Source organism: Peromyscus eremicus, chromosome 18 (genome assembly GCF_949786415.1).
Source record: "Peromyscus eremicus chromosome 18, PerEre_H2_v1, whole genome shotgun sequence".
In the NCBI taxonomy this organism is placed as follows: Eukaryota; Metazoa; Chordata; class Mammalia; order Rodentia; family Cricetidae; genus Peromyscus; species Peromyscus eremicus.
The window spans coordinates 11867987-11875173 of record NC_081434.1 but is presented as its reverse complement, the minus strand read 5'-3'; the positions used below and the strand labels follow the sequence as shown (position 1 = coordinate 11875173).

At 44.7% G+C, this 7187-nt stretch overlaps 1 non-coding gene across 1 annotated transcript; it reads left to right on the top strand.

Moving 5' to 3' along the window:
• The first annotated feature begins 329 nt into the window (after nt 1-329).
• LOC131895398 (U6 spliceosomal RNA) lies at nt 330-432 on the top strand. Its single transcript, XR_009375160.1, has one exon. It is a non-coding gene; the product is annotated as a U6 spliceosomal RNA (small nuclear RNA).
• The last annotated feature ends 6755 nt before the right edge of the window (nt 433-7187 follow it).

Below are 7187 nucleotides of genomic sequence, written 5' to 3'. Positions count from 1 at the left end.
AGAAAAACCCTTTCTCGAAAAAAAACCAAAAACCAAAACAAACAAACAAACAAACAAAAACAAAAAACCAGAAATAGATGATAGGTTTGGTATCATACAAATTTAATCCCAGAACTTGGGAGGCAGAGGCAGGCAGATCTATATGAGTTCAAGGCTAGCCTGATCAACAAAGTGATTTCTAGGCCAACCAGAGCAACAAAGTGAGACCCTGTCCCTAAATAAATATTTAAACAAATAAATAAATAGAGATTAACTGGGTGGTGGTGCACGACTGCAATTCCAGTACTAAAGAGGGAGAGCCTGTCTCTTAAGAGTAGGTATTCACAGGCTCGCTTCAGCAGCACATATACTAAAGTTGGAATGATACAGAGAAGATGGGCATGGCCCCTGCACAAAGATGACATGCAAATTCGTAAGGCGTTCTGTATTTTTTAATTCAAAAAAAGTAGATATTCATTTCTAGTTTTAGCTGGTTTAAAGGTGTGCACCACTGCCTCTGGGTAAGCATGCTGGTTTTGTTCCATTACCCTTCCTTCTTCCTCCTCTCCCCCTCCTTCTGACACCCCCATCTTTTTTTTTTTCAAAGACAGTTTCAGTATGTATATCCCAGCTGGTCTCAAACTCACTGCTTAGCACAGTCTAGCCTCACACTTGTCATTCTCCTGCTTCAGTTCAGCTTTCTGAGCACTGGAATATCTGTGCCATCACATTTAACAACCTGAGAAAGTTTTAAATAGAGCAACACACACACACACACACACACACACACACACACACACACACACACACACACCCTTCCAAATGGTTAGGGCTCCATTCAAATCAATGAAGTTTTAAATCAGAATTTGTGGCTTTGAGAGTCTGACAACATGGGTTTTGTTGTTCTTTAATCTCAGCAGGGCAAGGTGACATAAGCCTTTAATCCCAGAACCTAGAGGAAGAAGCAGGTGGCTTTCTGTGAGTTCAAGACCAGACCAGCCTACATACCAGAATCACATTTGCCAGCATGGTACAATGATAACTGAGTGAACCTTTGAACTTTAAGCCACCTCAATTAAATGTTTTTCTTCTAAGAGTTGCTGTAGTCATGGTGTCTCTTCACAGCAACTGAAACCCTAAGACTCTAGTAGAAACCATTGTATAGAACCTAGCTCCAAAGGCGCTCCTAAGATTGTTCTTTAAGAATAGAGATGGGGGGGCTGGAGAGATGGCTCAGGGGTGAAGAGCACTGACTGCTCTTCCAGAGGTCCCGAGTTCAATTCCCAGCAACCACATGGTGGCTCACAACCATCTGTAATGAGATCTGGCTCCCTCTTCCGGCCTGCAGTCATACATGTTGTATACATAATAAATAAATAATCTTTAAAAAAAAAAAAAAGAATAGAGATGGGACCGGTGGTGGTGGCACACGCCTTTAATCCCAGCACTTGGGAGGCAGAGGCAGGTGAATCTCTGTGAGTTCAAGGTCAGCCTGGTCTACAGAGTGAGTTCCAGGGCTACACAGAGAAACCCTGTCTCAAAAAAACATATATATATATATATATATATATATGGTGGAGGCAGGCATGTTGGAGAGATGGCTCAGTGGTTAAGTGCATTTGTTCTTGCAGAAGGTCCTGGTTTGATTCCTTGCACCCACATGATGGCTCTTACCGCCCCATAACACTAGTTCCAGGGTACACATGATACACAGATATGCGTTGCAGTAAAATACTCATGCATATAAAATAAAAGAAATACATCTAAAAAATTAAAAAGTCATCTTTAAAAAAGAAGAAGAAGACTAGAGACGGGGTTGGAGAGATGGCTAAGCAGCTAAGAGCACTTGCTGCTCTTCATGAGAACCCAGGTTGTTCCCAGCACCTACATGGCAGCTTGTAACTGTTACTACAATTCTAGGGGATCCATTGCCCTCCTCAGGCACCAGGCACACATGTGGTGCACAGACATACATGCAGGCGATGTACCCACACACATAAACAATAACAACAACAAAAACAGCGAGAAGGGCTGGTCAGATGGCTCAGTGGGTAAAGCCCCTGCAGCCAAGCTTGAGAACCTGAGTTGGACCCTCAGAGCCCGCGAGGTAGGGGGAGAGCGCTGACTCTCACAAGTTATGTTCTGACCTCCACAAAACAAGTTGTGTAAATTTTAAAAGAGAGACAGTCTGTACCCTACCCCCCCAACGCCATCAATGCAGCGTAGTCGGGACAGAAACAGTTGCATGACGTCATTGCCGCGCGCCCGGCGAGCATCCCTGTCGAGACCTTCCGAGGTGCTAATTGCATTTGGGAATTAATCATTATTCTAACTGAGCCGGAGTCTTATTTTCTCCTCAGGCTTCTCATTATTAAGTTTGCTTGAATTGGTGAGCGCGCAGACACCATCGGTGTAAATAATCATTCACTAATACACTATTAAACGCTCAGGGAGTTTTGTTTGTTTGTTTGTTTTTACTATGCAGCCTATCGTGTGAATTTATTCATGCAAAAGTCAGTTAACTACTTATTGTAAAATTCCATATTTTTTTGTTTGTTTGTTTCTTTATTCTAGCTGACTTTCATGATCTCGGGAGATTTAGCAAGATGTCCTTTCCCTTCTGTGCCCCGAAACCTAACGGGAAAACCATGAGAGTTCTGTCCTTCCCAGAAATCCACCTATCTCAGAAAAGAGCGTCAGTAAGGATTTGGTGGGAGTGTCCTTGAAAATGCCTCGCTCTCCTTTGCCTCCTTGTACATTAACAAAAGCACTAAAATAGTTTCACCAGGGTGAAAATAATTCAGCAAACCAGTCATTAGTCTATTACCGTGAGAATATATAATTCTCTGTTTCCCAGACGCTGAAAATGGAAGGTTTTTAGTGAAAGTGTCTCTCCCATCATAGCTAGAAGAAAAGCGCTCCTGTCTTTATATTGGAGCCAGTAGGAGTCTCATGAGGACAGGGCAGGGAGGTTGAGTCTCATAGAGAGAGGGCAGGAGTGCTTGGCAGGGAACCCCTGACTCTCCTTGACCCCACGGGTGGATCAGGTGCTGGGAGGCTGGGATACTACCACCACCACCACCACCACCACCACCACCACCACCACCACCACCACCACCACCCCGCGCGCTCGTCTTGGATCTGGTGCTGGGGATGCTGGGAGCCCCCACTGGGTGGGTCAGGTGCTGGGATGCTAGCCTGGTTGGACCTGCGGATATCACAGTTTTCCCTCATTGGCATCCTTGAGCTTTCAGTAGGTTCTTGTCTGGACCTGTGGTTGCAAACGAGAGAACCAAGGTACAGGCTGGAATTGTGGAACTAAGCAGGTGCCCATTTCTTTTTTCAAAGAAGTAAAATCCCAAAAGAGATACTCTGAAATCTATAGCAGTGAGGTTTAATCCCTAAGCCTCAAAACTGGGGTTCAAGGAGCAGGGTTTATCTGAAAGGGCTGTGTAGGGCCAGGCTCCAGCCCAGGAGACCGCAGAGTACCGAGCGGTTTCTTTTTTTTTTTTTTTTTTAAAGAACTTCTGCTCGTCTGCCGAGAGAACTCCAGTTCCATTGTATGCATCCCTGTCCGGAACGCAGTCTTCACCGTCTTCCACACAAGAAGCACTGAGGTAGAGACTGAATCCATCTTGCCAAGCCTGTCACCACAGCACTCAACTTGGCGCTGTTGAGCACACTCTGCTCACGCGCCCAGTGCCCCGGGCCGTTACCCAGGTCATAGGCAGCAGCTTCCTGCCTTCTGCTCCGTTTCAGCTCCTTCACCTGTGCAGTGTCGTGTTCCCACACTTGCAGGGTGACGCATGGCACCTGGGGAGGGAGTGGTGATGGGGGTGTGTGCTTAAAATGTAAGTCCACTTTTATTATCTCTAACCCTTCAGTGATTTCTCTAACCTAGAGTCCAAATCGTCCAAAATGATCTCTACACAAATCGGTTCCTCGGGCTTTCTCTTAGTTCCCTAATGCCTTACTTTGTCCTCTCCTCCCCAACCTTTATCTACTTAACTCCTTCAGGGTCATTTCCTTACAAACACCCTTCTGGAACTCTGGTCTCCATGGTGACCGCTCCAGTAGGGCTGGAGTGATTCTTTCCCCCGCAGCATTTTCTCCAGCTTGTTTATCAGTAGTGTTGTTATTATCGGTAATCCGTTCCTCTAATTTGACTTGTAAATTTCATGAGTGTGAGGAACCCGCCCACTTCACTCAACACTGAGAGCTTAATAGCAACCCATGATGTGTGTTATGACTGATTACAACAGATGGTGTGCTAGTCCAGTGATGAAAACCAAGAACTAGGGGAAGGCTGGAGGAGTGAAGGGCTCCCTGGTTTGTGAACCTGGGAAGAATTCATAGCAATGGATTTGCCGTGGCTTGACATGAAGTCCGCAAAAGGTGACCAGGAAAGGTGGTGAAACACTCCTTTTCAGCTCCGGGCATCACAGTGGGAGTGGGGGAGGGGTGGGATGTTTTTATGTGTCCCGGCAAATGTGGATGCAGTACAGAGGAAGAAAATACACCCTGTTGGGAATCACACGGTTGGTCAATGGAAGATCCGATATTCAAATAGGCTCTACACTTAGGTATCTCCTTTTACACCAAGCTGCTTTTCTCGTGGGTAGGAGCCATCAAGGGGCAGACTCATACTTACCAGGTACTTGGTGCTGCCCTGGAATCAACAGTATCTGTGTTTGCCGTTTTATTATTCTTCAGTCCTTCCTGGAGTCTGTGTTGTGACGGCGATCCCTGGAGATTTGTGTGGAAAGTTCGAATTCTGTCCCTTTCTGTTGGTATCTTTCTCCTGTTACTGTAGGCTGTCATGGAGAGAATACTAATGGGTGTTGGTATCTTTCACTTGTTACTGTAGGTTGTCATGGAGATGATGCTGATGGATGTTGGTATCTTTCACTTGTTACTGTAGGTTGTCATGGAGATGATGCTGATGGATGTTGGTATCTTTCACTTGTTACTGTAGGCTGTCATGGAGAGGATGCTGATGGATGTTGGCATCTTTCACCTGTTACTGTAGGCTGTCATGGAGATGATGCTGATGGATGTTGGTATCTTTCACTTGTTACTGTAGGCTGTCATGGAGAGGATGCTGATGGATGTTGGTATCTTTCACTTGTTACTGTAGGCTGTCATGGAGAGGATGCTGATGGGTGTTGGTATCTTTCACTTGTTACTGTAGGCTGTCATGGAGAGGATGCTGATGGAAGTGCCTTTGGGAATCCATACTGATGGAGCTCACGGCACAGCGACAGGTGGCAGAGTGGCAGGGCAGATGGCAATGGAGCTAGGAGATGGTCATTCCTGGCTTAGGAAAGGCTTTAGACAGCTGCAAGGGAGCAAGGTCAGAGAAATGCCAGGGATGCAGTATGGTGCTTCAGGTCTCACGACACCCTTCATACTGCTAGAAACAACGCTGGCCATGTTCCCACCACACCAGGGATCCTATTAGAAGAAAGACACTCTGTTTTGTGATTTCATTTGTATGTATGTGTGTGTGTGTGTGTGTGTGTGTGTGTTAGAGAGGGGGAGTGTGGTGTAGGAGGGGCTTTAAGGAGTTAGAAACAAATCATTGTCAGCCCATGCTTTTTGTACAGTAGTGTTCTATTAAGAGGAAAATGACCCCTGCTAGTCTCTTGGTTGGCTTCATTGATCCACATCTTTAATTTTAATTGTTTTAGAGGGACATAATTGACTCAATGAGAACATTTTTTTTTCTTTTCTTTTCCTTCTTTGTCTTTTGAGAGATGGTCTCCCCATATAACCCTGGTTATCCTGGCTCTCACTATTCACACCAAGTTGGTCTTAAACTGGCAGAGATCCACCTGCCTCTGCTGCCTCCTGAGTGCTGGGATTAAAGGTGTGCACTACCACACCCAGGAGAATGGAATTTCTCCTGTGATTTAGAAATTTTAAAATCTCATCTTCACATCAGTTCCGTGGCATTAAAAATACAGAATATATAATGAAGGTCTTAAAGAATCATACTTACTCAGTTTGAAAAGTACACTCAGAATTCTTATTTCTAGATATTTATGAAAAAAACGAATTTTCAGCTGGGTGGTGGTGGTGAATGCTTTTAATCCCAGCATTCGGGAGACAGAGGCAGGAGGATCTCTGTGAGTTCCAGGCCAGCCTGGTCTACAGAGCTAGTTCCAGAACAGCCAGGGCTGTTAGAAAGAAACCTTGTCTCAAATAAATAAATAAATAAATAAATAAATAAATAAATAAATAAATAAGTAAATAAATAAATAAATAAAAACAAAAGTTTTCATATCTTTGTCCCCTTTCAAGCAATGGTAAAGACTTTTATTTCATTGCTAGTTTCTTTTATTTACAAGGCTTTGTGCTAAATGTCCTAGCTTAAGCACGTGCCTTAAATGAAAGAAACAAATGGACATATGGAGAGAAAGAAAAACAGCCCCTGAATGCGCAGGCTGTGCTGTGCTCTTCATGTGTCCTTGGCATCCTTTTGTGTGTTGTGGCTTTGAATCTAGTTGGTGGATATCTGCAGCGGTGTGTGCACATGTTTAGAATCAACCTGGGAGACGTCAAGCACTGACTATCACCTATTAAATCAATCATGCATCTGAGTCATTTTAGAAATGAAGGTTATTTAACACACCCGTTCCTCCATATCTAATCCTAGAAGCTGTAATACACTTAAATGGTCTTTAAATGAGGTCTTGAAGTTGTCATTTATTTCCGGTCATTTATCCCCAGCCAAGCGTATGTGAGCCCTCCCTCCCTCCCTCCCTTCCTCCCTCCCTCCCTCCCTCCCTCCTTCCCTCCCTCCCTCTCTCCCTTCCTTCCCTCCCTCTCTCCCTTCCTTCCCTCCCTCCCTTCTTTCCTTTTACCTTTTCTTTTTCTTTAAATTTTGAGACTACAGGTCTCACCCTGTAGCCTTTGCTTATCTCAAACTGGCTATCCTCCTGCCTCAGCCTCTTATTGTTTGTGGCTTGTGTACACATTCTGGAAATAAAGAACTATCAAATCCACCAGCACTTCACTGATTCTGGATTTTGTGATGGTTGTTGTTGTGGTTGTTTGTGAAATCTCGCACTTTCTCAGTCTCCCCTCTCCTCCTCTCTTTTCCCAAAAGTTACTATTTAAGTAAGCGTTAAAATGTCAGTCCTAGATTCTCAGGAATCAAGTCTACCTTGGGACTGGTCTGGACAGTGCAGGTGCTCTTAGGCATT